We start from the raw sequence: 17,901 nt of genomic DNA, 5'->3' as shown, positions 1-17,901 counted from the left end.
GACATCTCCTGACTTCCAGTCCAGTACTTTAGCCTCTAAACAACTGTGTCTCCTGTCAGCCACCATTTTACTGGTAGGAGATTTCTGTGCAGTTGGGCTTGTTGATCTCTCATTTGTTTGCACCGCTTCTCTCTACAGGATGGAATAATTCAGACCTTCCTATTCGCTGCCTTCCAGGATACAGTCCTCCATTCTGTAGGTATGGCCAGCCATTCCTTGTTCCTAGATCTATAACTTTGCATTTGGCTGTATTAAAACACATTTTATCTGAATGGGGCTGGCTTCCCAAATGACCCAGATTGCTTTGTATAACTGCCTGGCCTCATTTCTTACCACTCCGGTAATGTGTATCCTCCACACATTTTATCAGCAGTGATTTTATATTTACTTCCAGATCATTGATGAAAATGCTGAATAGTGGTGGGCCTAGTACCAATCCCTGGGGAACCGCATTAGAAACACCCCCATTCAATGATGATTCCCCATGGACAGCTACTTTTTGAGACTGGTTCTTAATCCATTGACTGGGTGGTTGATATTGCATAGTAGTAATTTTGTAATCAGAATAGCATGCAGTATTAAAACAAACACCTTACAAAAGTGTATATTACATCTGTGCAGTTACCTTTATCACCCACATTTGTTATCTCTTGGGTAAGTCCTATTTTCCATAAAACCACGTAAGCAAACTGGCCCTAACAGTCAAGCTTGGGTGTCAAACAATGGGCTCCTAGCTCCATATTTAGGCGCCTAAATGAAAGTGGCTTGATTTTCCGAAGTGCACAGCCCTCCAAATCCACGTGAAGCCAAGGACGGGTGCAAATGCTCAACACCTGGGAAAACGGGGCCACTTTATTCAGGGATCTATGGATTTAGGAGCTTATTATTTTAGGCACCTAGCTTTGAAAGGTTGGGCCAAAGTTGTTGTTTATTCTCATGTGACCTCTACCCTTAACACACTGCACCTGTAGTGCTTCAGTGTAGACGCTTCCTACAGTGAGGGGAGAGGTTCCCCCTGGATGTAGGAAATCCACCTCCCCCAGAGGCAGTAACTAGATGGAGGGAAGAACTCTCCTGTTGACCAAGTGCTGGCTACACCAGGTATTCAGTCAGCTTAACGATGTGGATTTTTCACTCGCCCAGCCATGGAGCTGGGTTGACCTGTTTTCCTGCCGACCAGGCCTTAGCCACTCAAGGGCTTCTAGCCTTTTTTTCTGGTAGTTCCTTTGCTCCCTGGTTCAGAGGCCGTTAGACAGAGATGAGCTCCTGCCAAGGCAGATCTGTGCAAGGCTCGGGCGTGCTGGCTTTAAGACCCAGGAGCACCCCTCGTCCTGGGCTTGTGAAAGGTGGGGGAGAAAGTAGGTGGAACCGAGAGAAAGTTTTCTCCCCCCCCCCCCAGGGTCCGGCCAATGGCCCGGGGCCGCCCCCGGGGGATCTCGTGGCTCCTGTAAAGCACAGTCCACGCGGAGCCGGGTGCGTCAGCCCCACGCTTGTGTCCGGGCTGAGAGCCGCTGTCCCGCGCGGAGGCGGGGTCGGTGCCAGCGGGCCGAGCCGAGCCGAGCCGGGCCGGGCCAGCGGGGCACGGGGCCAACCTGCGGCGGCTGGCGCCCGTCGCCGCCCCCGCGCTGGGAGGCGAGCTGGCTCCGGGGCAGCGCTAAGCCGGCAGCGAGCATGGGGGTCCCGGGCCGCTGGCTGCTCCGCTGGGGCCGGCTCCTGGCGGCCGGGCACCTGCCAGGGGCCGAGGCGGGCTGCGGCCGGCGGGGGAGCGCCCCCTGCTGCCCCGGGCGGAATAACGCCTGCGCCGGCCTCAGAGGGGCCCTGGGCCCCCTGCTACTGCGACGCCTTCTGCGAGAAGGCGGGCGACTGCTGCGGGGATTACCCCGGCGAGCGGGTGAGGGCTGGGCCGGCCCCGCCGCTGCACAAGCGGGCTGGCTTTGCCGAGCCGCTGCATCCGGAGTGACTCCGGAGTGACTCCGCCGGAGCCGGGGCGGGGAAGTGGGGCGAACAGCCCCGCGTTGCTGAGCTGCGAGGCCGGTGCCTGGAAGGGGCTGGTTCGGGCTCAGCCGGGCTGGGTTGCCAGCCCCGTTAGCAGCACGGTGCATGGCGCGGGGGGGAGTGAAGGAAGCCGGTTTTTCAATGGGGCTTCTCCGCACGGTTTGTTTTTTTTTGTGCCAGCTGTTTCCGCCGGGCTTCCGCTTCCCGCAGCCAGATGCGGCTGCCGGCTGAAGCCAGTAGCTCCGCTCCCACTGGGGCCGGCTGCGCCCCGGTTCTGCGCTGGGCTTTTCCTCTCTCCTTCGGGCCTAGGGCCCTCGGGGAGTCCCCTGGCAGCGGCTGGGTGGCTGCGGGACCCCCCACGGCAGGGGCGAGCCTGCCCGTGTCTTTTGGGCTCCGCGGAGGAGAACCGACGGGGACGCTAGCAGGTGTGAACACGGGGGTCCCGCTTTCAGAGTGAAGGCCTGCCCCTGCGCCCCGATGGGGGCAGCCCGGCCCTGGGCGCTGGTGGGCGGTGTGGTGTGGCTAAAGGCCAGGAGGCTTTTCAGGTGAGCAATCTGCCTGTCAGGAAAGGCAAGGGACGATTGCAAGGCCTGGGTTCTGTTGGGGTGACCGGCTGGGAGAGCCATTCCTGGCGCATACAGCGGTGCTCTCCCAGGCCGCATCCGGACTTCACTGGTTCTGGTTTCATCACCGTGGGGTCACTAGACTATCCTTGCCCCAACTGCTCTCTGCCTTGGGCTGTGTGGCTTCCTTCCTCATGGGATTTCTTCCACTCGAGAATCTGGTGCTGGCACCAGTTGAAGACCGAACATTGGACTAGATGGGCCATTGGTTTGATCCACTCCAGATAGTGTGTTTAAAGCAGAGTTGATCTGTTCAGTATTCATTTTTAAACTGAAATATTAAAAGAATCCAGTTTTAAAATGGAAAAAGTGGAAATGTATTTATAGCCTGAATCTTCTCTCCATACTCCTCAAAATACCCCTTACTCTGCTCATGCGCCTGTTGATTTCAGTCACACTAGTGGTGCAAGGTACGACTCGTCGCCGTGTATGTATGTAGATGTAAATAGTTACTGCGTAGCAGCGTGAGTAAAGGAATCGGAACTTCTCCTGTAGTAGTTGTTCTTATACCATGTGCGGCTCTTTTTTGTTTGTTTCACACGTCTCCGCAAGAGTAACCTCCTCTCCGTTGGGTGATGCCTCACTTTGTGTATGTTTTCCCTTCAATTTTAAACCTTGTAATCAAGAGTTTTAAAAACTCCGAAATTCTCCTCAGGTTCTTTTTGCATGTCCTGCTGGTGTTTAGTGCATTGCGTTCAGTGAATCCCGCAGGACACGGATTACAGTAGCTCAGGTTTCAGAGTAACAGCCGTGTTAGTCTGTATTTGCAAAAAGAAAAGGAGTACTTGTGGCACCTTAGAGACTAACCAATTTATTTGAGCATGAGCTTTCGTGAGCTACAGCTCACTTCCTTCTAGTTGTATAAAATGCAATACTATTGTCAAAGGGCCTCTGTAATAAAACTGTATTCGCTATTATCTAGCACAATAAGCTATTTACAGTCAGTGTGTTGTATCTAACTTTGTATAGTAAATATTAAGCCAAAATATTTGCCATGAAGAATGTACAGTCTGTGAAGTAGATGGGTACTAATCAGAGCCTTGGCCTTAGTAGCATTAAATTGTGTGACCTTCTGTCACTTGTAGTCATGCTGGTAACGGGGCTTCACTGCAAGCTAGTTGCAGTGACCTCTCCGCTTATGGATGTTTGTAAGGCTCAAAGTTTGCAAAGCACTCTGAGATCTCTCGATGGGCGGTGGTGGCGTAGGGCAAAGTAGCATTACTGAGGGTATGTCTACACTACGAAATTAGGTCAAATTTATAGAAGTTGGTTTTTTAGAAATCGGTTTTATATATTCGAGTGTGTGTGTCCCCACAGAAAATGCTCTAAGTGCATTAAGTGCATTAACGCAGCGGAGTGCTTCCACAGTACCGAGGCTAGCGTCGACTTCCGGAGCGTTGCATGTGGGTAGCTATCCCACAGTTCCCGCAGTCTCCACTGCCCATTGGAATTCTGGGTTGAGATCCCAATGCCTGATGGGGCTGAAACATTGTCGTGGGTGGTTCTGGGTACATGTCGTCAGGCCCCCCTTCCCTCCCTCCCTCCGTGAAAGCAAGGGCAGACAATCGTTTTGCGCCTTTTTTCCTGAGTTACCCGTGCAGACGCCATACCACGGCAAGCATGGAGCCCGCTCAGCTCACTGTCACCGTATGTCTCCTGGGTGCTGGCAAACACGGTACTGCATTGCTACACAGCAGCAGCAACCCCTTGCCTTGTGGCAGCACATGGTACAGTAGGACTGGTAGCCGTCATCGTCATGTCTGAGGTGCTCCTGGTCGCCTCTGTGAGGTCGATCAGGAGCGCCTGGGCAGACATGGGTGCAGGGACTAAATTTGGAGTGACTTGATCAGGTCATTCTCTTTAGTCCTGCAGTCAGTCCTATTGAACCATCTTATGGTGAGCAGGCAGGCGATACGGATTGCTAGCAGTCCTCTTGTACCATCTTCTGCCGAGCAGCCACAAGATGTGGATGGCATGCAGTCCTTCTGCACCGTCTGCTGCCAGCCAAAGATGTAAAAGATAGATGGAGTGGATCAAAACAAGAAATAGACCAGATTTGTTTTGTACTCATTTGCAACCCCCGCCCCCTGTCTAGGGGACTCATTCCTCTAGGTCACACTGCAGTCACTCACAGAGAAGGTGCAGCGAGGTAAATCTAGCCATGTATCAATCAGAGGCCAGACTAACCTCCTTGTTCCAATAAGAACAATAACTTAGGTGCACCATTTCTTATTGGAACCCTCCGTGAAGTCCTGCCTGAAATACTCCTTGATGTAAAGCCACCCCCTTTGTTGATTTTAGCTCCCTGTAAGCCAACCCTGTAAGCCGTGTCGTCAGTTGCCCCTCCCTGCATCAGAGCAATGGCAGACAATCGTGCATCTGAGTTGAGAGTGCTGTCCAGAGCAGTCGCAATGGAGCACTCTGGGATAGCTCCCGGAGGCCAATACCGTCGAATTGTGTCCACAGTACCCCAAATTCGACCCGGCAAGGCCGATTTAAGCGCTAATCCACTTGTCAGGGGTGGAGTAAGGAAATCGATTTTTAAGAGCCCTTTAAGTCGAAATAAAGGGCTTCATCGTGTGGACGGGTGCAGGTTTACATCGATTTAACGCTGCTAAATTCGACCTGAAGTCCTAGTGTAGACCAGGGCTGAGAAGGAGTCTAGGGGGAAAAAAAAAACACCCCACCTGGAATACAGGGCAGGAACAAAGTCTGTGGGCCTTATTTTTAGTTGGGTTTCATTGTCCCCACCCTGTGGTGGGGGAGGGTAGGCAGCGTTCAGCTGCAGCTGGAGGCACTGGGCCAGCCACTTTGCAATGCCTCCGCCAGAGGGCAGGTGCTCAGAACCCCCTCTGGTGCTCCAGCAAAGGGAAGCCAAAGTCAGGGAACACCAAACAGTGGAATAACCCAGTGTAAAAGATAAGCGCCTTGCCCCATGACAGCCCATAATCAAACGCAGTGTGTGTACGCCAACGGGCTTCATGACTCCTCCATTGTCTCCTGTTAGGCCCTTTGCTGCCAGCAGGGTGGCAGTTCTCAATGGGCCACCCATTCCAGTGAACAGAAGGGAAGCCCAGGATTGGCACGTTCATGAGATGCACCTGGTATGGCAGGTGCATGGTGGGTTTTACTGTGTAGTGCATGTGAGATCCATGCCCCAGAACAACTTTTCTGCGCACTGAGGGTGACTGTAGCTGGAACTGGCCTTGGTGTAATGAAATATATCGGGACTTGGAGACTGCCCTCTACCCCAGCTCACGCTAAGCAGGTCCCACTCGTGTCTCTGGGGCTGGGGTTCTCTTCCCTATGGGCAGAGTGAGAGGCACTCCTTGATGGTTCTGGCTGCATTTGATGGCACTGTTCTGTTGGCCTGAGGACGGATGGACCCTGAGCACAAATGACAATGTTGCACAGTGTCCAGGAGGCTCAAGAGAAGGATTTGGGGGCGGGGGAGAGAATGTCTCAGGCCCATTACCCCAGTATGAAGGCTGCCAAGATCGTGGTTAAACAGCAAAGCCCTGTATACCAGGCCTTTAGCCCTAAACCTGTTTGATATGTGCTGGTATAGCCGGGGGTGTGACCTGCTGCCCTTTCTCATGTAAGTAGCGCCCCGTTGGTTTGCTCACAGGAGTAAGGGCAGCAGGACCCAGCCCCAGGAAGCTGGTCGCCTGGGCGTTCGCTCTGTCCTTGCAGATGTGCTTGAGGAAGAGCGACCCTCTGATTCTCTCTCACGCTGGTGTAAACCAGGACTACTTCTCCATCAGAGTCAAAGGCATCACACTGGCATGAGAGCAGAGTGGAGATCAATGAGACTGTGAGGAAAAGAGAGGAGGAAAGAGAATGAATGAATGGGGGTGCGGGAACGTGTTGTGTTCATTGAATTAAGCACAGTGGGATCCGAAACTGAACTGCAGGGCGAGGCTATTGGTGGGGCTTTGAGAAGATCTATCTGGTGCTGAAGTTCAAGCTATTTTCTCTTGTCGGAGACTTAACAACAATAGTCTTACTTTCTCTGTGACTTTTTCAATGGCTGAACTGGCCAGTGGCTTCTTGGTATTGTAACCAAAGAGCAGGAGAGACTTAATTTTGGTGTTTGTTTTTTCCCCAAGTCCTGGATTGAGCAGAGAAGCGTGCGCCTGCCAGCCGCTCTCTTTGGTGATAGGTGCTAACACTCCTGTTCTAGCACAGATGCATCTGTGCGTGTAACACGTATGAGGAGCGTGCACGCACGTTGTAGTGGTGGGGTACCTGAATCTGTGTAAAGTATTCGCACAATCTGCACTGTGTGTTCTCCTCCCCTTGCCCCGGGGAGGTAGGAAGTGCTATTATCTCCAGGTTACAGAGGCACATAGGGTAAAACTTTCAGAAGTGACTAAGTGACCTAGGAGCCTAAATCACTTTTGAAAATTGGACTTAGTAATTGAGGTGCTTTTGAAAATGTGACCCCGAGAGATGAAGTGACTTGCCCAGGGTCACACTGCAAGTCTGTGGCAGAATCCTCCATGTCTCCAGAGTCCCTGGCTAGCAGCCCATCCACTGGACCCTCCTGCCTGTCATCCGAATGATGGAGATGAGACCACATCATCTTAAAAACCCAGCAGTTCTGTAATGCAGCCAGAGCCTTCAAACAGCAGTGCCCGGGACTGGTGGGAGACAGCACCACACTGCAGAAGAGTCCCTTGTTTCATTTTCCACTCCCACTCTCAAACAGCCCTGTCTGCAATCCAGCTAATGGGGAAGGGCAATCCATTCCCGTGTGGAGAACGTGTATCACTCCACAGATTCCTGCAATAATATGAACTGTGTCCTGCCTTCCCGTGTGTGTCCCGTACAGGAATGCAGCCCTGGGCCTGATTTCACATGCCTGAGCGTGCACACTGTCTGACTGCATAGCTACAAGGACCAAGTGAGCCGTATGCTCAGGGTTGCATGTCTTGTGAGCAGCCTGGCTGTGAGAAGAGTGGGATTAACGCCTGGTGTGTGGCTTAAGGGAAGGAACGGGAGCTAATGATGTGCATTAAAACTGGAATGTCAGCGCAGCCTTCCAGGCTTAATGCGGAATCTGCTGGTTTTCCTTGCTCTGAATGAGACTCTTATAAAGCCAAATCATAGCCTCAAATGCACCTTGGGCATGGCTGCCTATTTAAAAAATCCAGCTCTTTCTACATGGTGCTGAGGCAACAAGAGGCGTTTGTGTCTCAGTGGCTTGCACAGGGGCTGTGGTGGTGTCGTCTCATGCGTGTCAGGGCTCTGCTGTTTTAGGTCATTTGAGGCTTTGCCGTGGGGTGTGTGTGTGGGGGGTGTGTGTTGGGATCTGGGCCGTTTGGAGCTCTGTTGTGGGCGTCAAGGCCTTGCTAGCTGCCAGGTTCACTCCCGGTGGTGTTTGCTGAGGGGCAGCTGGATGAGGAAGCTGGGTGTGGCTGGGGCACAAGGCTCTCCTTTGCATTGGTGTTCATGCAGGAGAACTCCACTGGCTTCAGGAGAATCCATTTGTCTTGACAGCCGTGTGTTTAAGAGGAAAATTGCCCAGTGTCTGTGACAGACTGGGGGAGGGTGCACGCTGCACGGAGAACAAACTAACTGAGCGGGTGTGGAGGGTAGGGAAAACTCCAGTAGGCCTGTGGAGGGACATGCATGTCACCGCTTGTCGTCCAGGGATTTGGTGATGCGAGATCCTGTGACCACCACAGCCAGCAACTCCTGAGATCTTTCCAGCCTTGCTGAGCCAGCGAAGTGAAGAGCCAGTATAGTTAGCGGGTGGCCTGTGGGTGCTCCTTGTCTAGCCGAGTCCTTGCTGGAGGAAGTCAGGACACACCGTAGCCACTGCTGTAGTGTTCTCCCCTTGCAGTGAGCACAGTGGCCCATCTAGTGATGCTCCCATCGTAGTGACGCAGAGAGAGAGAGACACACACAGGGAAGAGGCTGTAAAAGAGAAACGAGGAAAAAACGGAAGGAGAACAAGAGGGAGGAATCAAAAAGGGGCCGTCTGGGGAAAGCATTTTCTTGATGTTTGCTAGATCACTTTGCACTTCCCCTTTATTTCTATTTCTTTCCCTTCTGCACTGAAGTTCAGTCAGTCGAACCCTTTCCTGGGAGTTTGTGCCATTCACGTGTCCTGGGTAGGGTGACCTCAGGAGAGCGAGACAGCGTGTCCTGTGCAGGAGGCTGAAATGCGAAGAGCCAGGGTGCCTGGCCAGGGAGACCACTCCTAGCCTTGAAATGACAGGGCACCATCTCTGAGCCAGTTAGCCAAGGTACATGCCACAGGTTGTCACATGTGAACAAAGGCAGCAGGGAGCACTAAAATACTTTGTCTCATCTGCTGTGTTTCCTTTCTGGGCCGGTCAGGAGATCAGTCAGCTGGGCCATAGAGTGCTGCCCTGTTCTCACAGAGCCAGGGGGCTGGGGTAGCTTGGCCCATCTACCATTAAGCCCTACGGATACCTCATGTGCTGTTTCCTAGCAATGTTGGGGTTTGAACATCTCTCTCCTTCCTCCTCCTCCCCCCGCCCCCGCATTTCTGTGGCTGCCTCTGGTCTTCCTGCTTTGCGCCAGAAAACCCATGACTCTGAGAATCTTGATCAGAACCATGAAGTCCTGGAAATCTTACAAGAAAGCCTTTTGTCAGGACACTTTCAGTTTTGTTTTCCAGACTACAAAGATTGGGAGAAGCACCAAACTTCCGGGTGTTTATCTGAAGCATACAGGAACATGGGACTCGCCAGATTGGAGCAGACCAGTGACCCACCTGGTCCAGTATCCTGTCACTGACTGTAGCCAGCACCAGCTGCCTTAGAAGAAGGTGCCAGCAGCCTTGCAGAAGGCAGGGGTGGAATAACCTGTCGGTGCAGTTCACACATTTTGGTCTTGTTTTTATCTGGTCTAATATGAAGCCAGGCACTTGGAGGATCTTGACCAGCACAAGTTTACTCCATCCAGCAAGTCGTCGTCATCTGTGAACTGCTGTCGTGTTTTGGGTGCTGTGTCCCAGATTGGCTAACCTGCACAGTGGTAGCCTGCGGCCATGGGGGATTGTGTTCCTACATCCAGAACAGCTCCATCCAGGTTCTTTGGCCTGTTCCTCCTTTCTTTATTCCTCATCTCTTTAGCTGTTCCAGACTTCATTTGGGTAGGACAGTTCCCGCATGAAACTGTAACTTCTTCTTTGCCAAACCAAGGCAGCTGCTTGCTTGCTGGGGCCTTTCGGTGCTCGGAATGCTTGCTGTTTGGTCCCTGTGAGTGACCTTTCCTTAAATGACAGCAACATGTTGTTGTTGGCACAGGTCTAGAGTCCAGATGTTGAGGGTTTGGCTGCACCCATACACAGATGTTTCTTTTCCTAGCTCTCCCAGGGCCCTGGACTTTACAGAGAGGACACCACTCCTAATGCTGTGGGGATTCACAATGGATTACACAGAGTACATTGAAATCCACTAAATCGGGACCTCGTCTTTATCTTTTCGCCTTTTGACGTGCTGGATGGGTTCTTAAATAACTTTCTATATGGAGTTGCTAGTGCACGGTTCTGCGTTTGCACGTGTAATGACTAGGAGCAATTCTTCCATGCCTGATTTTTACTTTGCTCTTTGGAATATCCCTCAGCCCCTTCGTTTTCAGTTTAAACTGATTTTTATTAAAAAAAAAAAAATCCCGGGCTTTACAAAAAGTATTACTCGTGTTGTTTTCCTGATTTCCACCTTATTTTTGTATCATTTAAATATATAACAAATAACTTTTTATTAGGAAAATACAGTATATTGCATGAAATCTGTGTATTGACAATACATTAGTCTGTCTGTATATGCAAAGCTGCCTGTTGAAGTAAGGCTATGTATTCATCTAGAAGATGCACACACTCAACAAACAGGCACACAAGCTCCGAAGTGCACGCACATCGAAATGTACTGATGAATCTCCGTTCCACCAAGTACACATTTCAAGCTGTTATCAGACAATGGGTTAAAGATCTGACCCACAAAAATGGGAGGAAAACAAAAATCTGTCTCCGAATACGTTTCCGAGCACCAGGAAGTATTCAAAAGGTTTAAAAAACAAACCGGAGAAAAGGAGGACGTTGAGTGCATGCGCAGCACATGGTGTGGCCCAATTATTAAATGTAAAGATTTATAGGCAAATAGTTGTGAAAAGTCTAAACAGTTGTATTCAAATGAAAAGTTTTATTTGGGGATTAGAGATGTATCATTTTCTTAAACGCGGAGGTGACGTTGTGTTTTGAGTTCTGTTTTAATTCTCCAGCAAACCACATTGAATTCCATTCATCAAAGCTTTGCTCTACTGAATACTCCCCCCATCCTATCCTTCTGTCCGCCAAAATAAACCCTGATATTTACCCAGCAAAATTAATAGTTTTTTTAACCGATTTCCGCCTGTTTTTGTAATAAACACTGATAAATTCCAGGGAAAAATTAAATTAAATAAAAACCGAAAACGAAGGGGCCTAAGTATCCCGAATCTGTTTTGTGCTTAACTTAGATCCTCGGGACCAGCCCTAATGTTGCCACAACATATGCGGCAATCGCGGTGACTGTTATGAATGTTCCAACAACGTAAACATAAATTATAGGACTGATGTGATTTACGTTCCCAACTTCAGCTAAGTGCCTTTGGTTTGCCCCTGAGATCTTTCAGGTACCCATGTTATGTAGGTATATAATGGTACCTAGCTCCCTGACAGGGCTTTGCATCTGTAGGTCTCAAAGTGCTTTAGAAAGGAGGCCAGTATCCTTCTCCCCATTGTACAGAAGAAGCCGAGGCACGGAGAAGCTGGGAATAGAACCGTGGTCTCCTGTGTCCTAGTCAGAGCTCTAGCCACTAGGCTATGCTGCATACCATGGTAGCTGTTAGCATGGTGTAAAACAAAGGTGTAGCCACACTCCTTGGGAGCTGAGCACACACCAGTTGCTGGTGAAATTTGAGACTCCCAAATCTGCCCTGTTGTCAGACAGGGGGAAAAATGCTCCTTAATTGGAATAAAGTGAAGAATTCCATTTCCGATTATCTGCCCACTTTGAATGGGCTCTGTCTGTACCTGGCACTTAATGCTGAGGTTCGAGTGAACGTAGCTGATATCGCTAACTTATACCAAGTGTGTAGGGGCTTTGTCCTATTGCTCGTCATGCTGGTTCTCCTTGATCCTGGATACTCTCTCTCAATCTCTAGCCTCCGTAACTTTGCAGATGAAAAGGGAGGTGAGCAAGAGTCCAAATCAAAGGCCCACGGATGGAGAAAACTTGAGACCGGGCCAGGGGGAGGAAAGGATCCCGGGGTTAGAATATGATGGTGCGTGTGGCGTTAACAGTGAGTTCAGTTTGAGATAATACGCACATCAGGACATCAAAGAAATAAAGGTGAAATGCAGCATACTGGACACTATAGATCCGTGGGTCTCAACTTATTACACATCGTGGCCCACAATGTGTTACCTGGGCTCTAGGGGGTGGGTGGCAGATCATTGGCCCGGACCCTGACCCTGGCCCCCTGCTGCGTGCGGCCGACGGGCTGCCTGCCCCGCACCCCACGCAGCTGCCCCACCTAGAACTCCTGGGGGATTCCCATCCAGCTTGTCCATCTCACCCTTTGGGAACACAGGGCTCTGCGCTGTAACTCCATCGGCAGCTGCTAACATTTACAGTGACCAAACTCCGCTAATTACACCAGGAATTTCATCCTACCCATGCCAGGTCCTGACTTCTAAGCATCTCCTCCCATACCCTCCTGCATTGCTCCAGGTATTTCTACACTGCAAAAAACCCAAACCCTGCGGCAGCAAGTGTCTGAGCCTGGGTCAACTGACTTGAGCTCATGGGGCTCTGGCTGTGGAGCTAAAAATAGCAGTGTAAACGCTCAGGCTCAGGCCTGGGCTCTGAGAACCTCTCCCCTCGCTGGGTTTTGGAGCCTGGCCTACACTGCTATTTTTAGCCCCGTAGTGCAAGCCCAAGTCAGTTGACCCAGGCTCTGAGACAGGCTGCCACAGATCTTTCTTGGTAGTGCAGAGACACGCTCTGGCACGCTAGTCCATGGTCTACAAACATCAGGACACTTGCTGCAGTCTCCCTAGCTTAACTGAAGAAAGAACTAGGAAGTGGGAAGCTCTAGCATCAGTGAATAAGATAACATCATAAATGACTGCAATAAGAAGGTCCCCTACCCCTTCCTTTCTCCCAAGTCCCCTTGCATAGCGAGAGCTGAGTGAGGATTTCTTCCCCTGGAGCAGTGCCTGTAGGCAAGAACTGATGTCTGCAATGTGCTAGCCGCTGGGGAGGGGGACCCTCATCTCCCTGGCGTGGAAGGGAGAACAAACACAGGGACGACCTGCTTCAGAGTGAAACTTGTGCTGCAGGTCTGAAGAGCTGCCAGCAACTGGAAGTTCTCCGTCCGTTCCTCTCTCGGTGACATCACTTGCTCTTGATGCTTATTCTCGGTCTCTGTTCACCTTTCACAGCTGTATAAAGAGCCTGAGCTCACTTTGCAGTTGGCTTGGGTGGGGCCAAAGATGGTAGAAGGTCTGCTGGAGGCAGGCAGGCCCTGTGGTTTGGGAACGTCTAACGAGCCACCAGTTAGATGTTCCAACGTGACAGATTGACCAGGAGGCTGACTTCCCCAAGGCGAGGGCTCCAGCTGACTCACGTGTTTCATGTTCCAAGCAAGTTTAAAAACCCAACCCTGGCCACATCCACGTTGACACATTCTTGGGCCATGAGCATTTGAACCCTAATGTGTCCTTCATGCCGTGCTTTGTGGCGGTCAGCCGTGCACTTCCCACGAGAGGACAGCCTGCTGTTGTTTGGTTGGCATGGAAGGCAGCCGATCTACAGTGAGATGATAAATGCTGGGAATAAGTCAGGTCTGGGCACCATGAAAAGGCCCAGGATGTTCCAGAGAGTTCCAAAGGCAAGAATAGGCCCCAAGCCAGAAGCCCCTGGTTGCAATCTGCAGGTTTATGGTGACCGGCATGTGTGCTGCCTCTCCTCCTTGGGTATTCCACTCCCATGGCCACGTGAAGGGCTGCAGCAGGCAGGTGCTGCAACTTCTCCAGGAGGCTGGGCAGGGAGTTGGAATCTTTGGAGGTGGATGCGTCCTCACAATCCGCTGTGGGGTTGCCTGGCGTGACAAAGGCACAGATGATGGTAGGGCCTGTAGCTGGAATAAGTCAAGGGCACTTCTGCTGGCCGCTCCCCTCTGGGTCTGTGTGTGTGTGTATGTGTGAGAACAAGAGTGACGGCTATGGGTAGCAGCAAGGCACAGGCTTGGCACCATATTGAATTGCTACTCAAGGAAGGTTCTCTTTCATGCAGTGTGGAATGCCTCTGGGTATCCAGGAAGCCTGGCCAGGAGTTCGGCGTAATCTCCCACCCACGCTGCCTGCTACTTTTGGGTCCCTCTGCTGAAACCATGTCTTCCAGCCTGTCCCACTCAACTCCCCACAACCTGCCTTCTGTCCCAAGACCCACCCTCCTGTCCGCTCCTCCCCTCCCCAGCCCATTCGTGGTCTCTGCAGAGCTGGTGAATGGAATTCAGTGGGATAGCCGCTTGGTTCTCACACATGGTTCCTATGTTGACACGAAGGCCGAGGACACTGTCCAGTGTGGAACAGGCAGTTTGGGCAAACGCTGTCTCTCCCCTCCCCACAAATGAAGTGAATGTGGGGAACAGTGGGAGAGAAGGAAGAAATGCTCTAGATGTGGAGGGGAATTGTGGAATGTTTGGGGGGTCAACCTGTGGAACTCCTTGCCTGAGGAGGTTGTGAAGGCTAGGACTATAACAGGGTTTAAAAGAGAACTGGATAAATTCATGAAGGTTAAGTCCATTAATGACTATTAGCCAGGATGGGTAAGGAATGGTGTCCCTAGCCTCTGTTTGTCAGAGGGTGGAGATGGATGGCAGGAGAGGGATCACTAGATCATTACCTGCCGCTCCCCCCTTCTAAAAGCACCAGGTTTAAGATGGATTCCAGTACCAGGTGACATGGTTCACATGTCCTGTGAGACGCCCAAGCCTTCATTCCTCCTGGCCTGACTCACAGGAAGGCCTGCAAGCAAACAGAGCCATCCACAGTCAATTGTCCTGGCTGATGGGAGCCATCAAGATTCCAGACCACCATGAATGGCCCACACTTTGCATAAGTGCAATAGGCCCTCAGAATTTATATTTCATATTTCTAGTTTCAGATACAAGAATGGTACATACATACAAATAGGATGACCACACTCGGTAGATTATAAACTTTGTAATAAGAAAAGGAGTACTTGTGGCACCTTAGAGACTAACCAATTTATTTGAGCATAAGCTTTCGTGAGCTAGAGCTCACTTCATCGGATGCATCTTTGTAATGATACCTTACGAGAGACCTTTTGCATGAAGCATATTCCAGTTACATTATATTCACACTCATTAGCATATTTTTATAAAATTATATGGCGTGCAACATCAAACACTCCCTTGAGCAATGGGAGAGGTGGGCAGGTGTGATTCATCTAGGGTTGAACTTGAGATCCTTTGGCAGGGACATGTGGCGAGGTTCAGAGGTGGCAGTAGGATTTAGGTGACCATGCTGCCTCGGGATTTCTCATTCAGTGGCAAGGCTGCTACCAGGTTGCTTTCAGCATCAAGTTGTTGCTAGTCGAGGATTTGTGTGAGAGCCTCCTGGAGTCGGTGCCCATGGAGTACTGATCCTGGTTGGGTTATTCAAGCGGCTGGTTTAAAGTCTGGGGATTTCAGGGATGTCCGCTAGGGATAGGAAAGTGTGCACTGGGCCTGTCGCTGGCACGCTGGGTCTCTAGGGAGACGGTTAGCAAATGCAAACCTCTCTTCTCACACAGGCCACCTCTGCCCCTGTGGGAGCAGAAACCCATTGCAGAGGGGTGTTGGCATCCTGGCTAATTCTCTCGCTCTCCCTTTCCAGTTACTGCGTCTATTTCCGCCTTAAGCAGGTGGGAGCCGCCTGCCACCTGCACTGGTGGAGCAGCCAGCTGATGAGAGAGAGGCGGGTCTGTGTGGAGTGCCGGCCGGACGCTGTGGGCAGCGGGGCCCGATGCCAGGGGGATGGGCTGGAGGGAGCCAGGTAAGTGGCTGAGGAGTGATGATCAGGGCTGTTACCCAGCCAGCTCAGCCCAAGGGACTGTCGGTGTCGCAGAGGAGGGATTTTGTCCTTATTTGGTTTCTCTCCTGCCCCACTTTCTGTCCAGCTGGGAAGCCCCCAGTCGTAAGCCAGAGTCGCAAACCACCTTCGCAAATCCCCCATGTCCTGCGCCTGCCCCAGTCCTGCCCACTGGGTTTGGGCCGTGGTAGACTCCTTGCAGTATGGCCAGCCGCACTGTCCCAGCAAAGGGGTGGCATGTGCTCCCTGCATGCCCCAGCTCCTCCTACCAGGGCTTGTGCCTGAGCCACGCACAAAGGACGGGCTGCTGGCAGGAGGCAGGATACACAGGCAGAGGGAAGGCTTGTGAAGTAAGGAGGGATCCCCTGGAGGCAGGGCAGTGCTATGCAGGGCCTGGGAGGCTAGGACAAGAAGCGAAGCTGGACCTGGAGAGCAGCGGGGAGCCAGTGGGGCATTTGAAGAGAGGGACAACGACATAGACTGAGTAGCATGCAAGGACTGTGCTGCTCTCAGCAGCCCAGGGCATGGGGCTGGGGATCTTCAAAGACCTTCCCTACAGAGAACTGAGGCAGCGCTCCCCCCCAAGCCAAGTAGGGCTGAATGCAGCTTTTGTCCCCTGGAGCCTGTCTATTCCACTCTGTGCCCCAGGGTTTTGATAGCTGGAATCCCAGTGGCAGTTCTGGCCCGTGTTGCGCTGTGTGGGAATCAGTGTTGCCCGTTCTTGCAGTTTAATCATGAGTCTTCTGCTATCTGGTGGTTTCCTCAAAACCTGGAGTCATGTGATCACACGAGACTCCCAGCTTTCATCCAGGAAAATACGCTTCGGGCCTTCATTTTTGCAGAGAAAAGCTTGAAAATGTGACTTCGAAATGCACTCGAAAACCAGAAGGCAAATTAAAAAGAACCCTAGACTTATTTATTTTTACAATCTTATTCTTTTTAAACCACTGATTTGGGGGGGGCTGGCTCATGATTTTTGAACACCTGCGGTTGGCAATGCTGGGAGCTCCACTCACGGGCTCCCCTTGATCATGGAGCATTCTGCGAGATGGAAGATTAACCCAGTCCTGCTCCTTGGCTGTGCTTCCAATTACAGGACCTTCTGGACTGCTCCCTCCATCGCTGGGTGCCAGGGCTCGTGGATCCAGGAGTCTCTGCAAGAGAACTGTGTGTGTCCTCTGCTGTCGCTCATCTTTGTGTAACCCTCTGTCGACCTGGGTCATGAACTTTCAAGGGGAAGGGGAGAGCGACAGATTGAAGCTGATGACCCAGCTTTTCCTGGCTATCACTAGAAAACAGGCAGAAGAAGTGAAGGGTAAACCTCCTCTGAATGAAGTTCTTGCTACACGTTTTACCTCGTATCACTTTCATTAGAAACTCTCACTTCCTATGAAATTATATTTTTGGCCACATAACTATGTATTGTTTCAAAGCACAAGACTGTCTTCATTCTTTTGAACTTTATATTGCTGAAACCTGGCTACCTACCTCCAGCACTGCAGCTACAATGGAAGACCACTCTTTTTCCGTGTTTTCCATTATTTTGCAGATTTTTAACAACAGAAGAAAATTGCAATAACCCTATTTAAAAAAATAATTTAAAACGCGACAAACTTGCTAGAACCCCAGCACCAAAGTTAATGATGGACGAAAATTGGAATGAGGCCAAATCTGAGAGAGGAAGTGATGCCATGGTTCTTTGGGATGACATGGGAGTGATGTCATAATTAGCTGTGGAACGGTTTCCAAAAAAACCCGAGTCCTTCGACTGGTTTTTGAGAGGAATGTGTGAAGGAAATAAGAACCGTTTAAGATTGGCCAAGGTCTTAAAAGATGCCACTTGGCTTCTTCTGTGCTTCTGAGCTTTTAAAGGTGATTGTGTTGCTCTTCTCTTGATACTTGGGTGAATCAAACAGGATGGAGTATTACATGTCATGTAGTCGCCTCAAGATCAGAATAAAGGCATTGAAAAAATCTGCACTTCTGTCTTGGGAAAAGCCCAGAACATAGCATAGGAGTTTTTCTCCACCTGTTGCTCTTTACCGTGAGTGATACAATATCTCTAAATATAGATGAGATCTCTCTCCCAGTAAGATACCTCCGCCACACCTCCTGCTTGCACCCCATTTTTCAGCTGACAATAACACACCGTTTAGGACCTTCGAA

General features: G+C 51.0%; 1 pseudogene; it reads left to right on the top strand.

The window, feature by feature from the left end:
- The first annotated feature begins 1,671 nt into the window (after window positions 1-1,671).
- On the top strand, window positions 1,672-17,293 carry LOC141999537 (somatomedin-B and thrombospondin type-1 domain-containing protein-like; annotated as a pseudogene).
- Window positions 17,294-17,901: the final 608 nt, after the last annotated feature.

The sequence above is a fragment of the Natator depressus genome, chromosome 15 (genome assembly GCF_965152275.1).
Source record: "Natator depressus isolate rNatDep1 chromosome 15, rNatDep2.hap1, whole genome shotgun sequence".
Classification (NCBI taxonomy): Eukaryota; Metazoa; Chordata; order Testudines; family Cheloniidae; genus Natator; species Natator depressus.
Note: the sequence above shows the minus strand (reverse complement) of the source record. Positions and strands in the feature narration are given on the sequence as shown.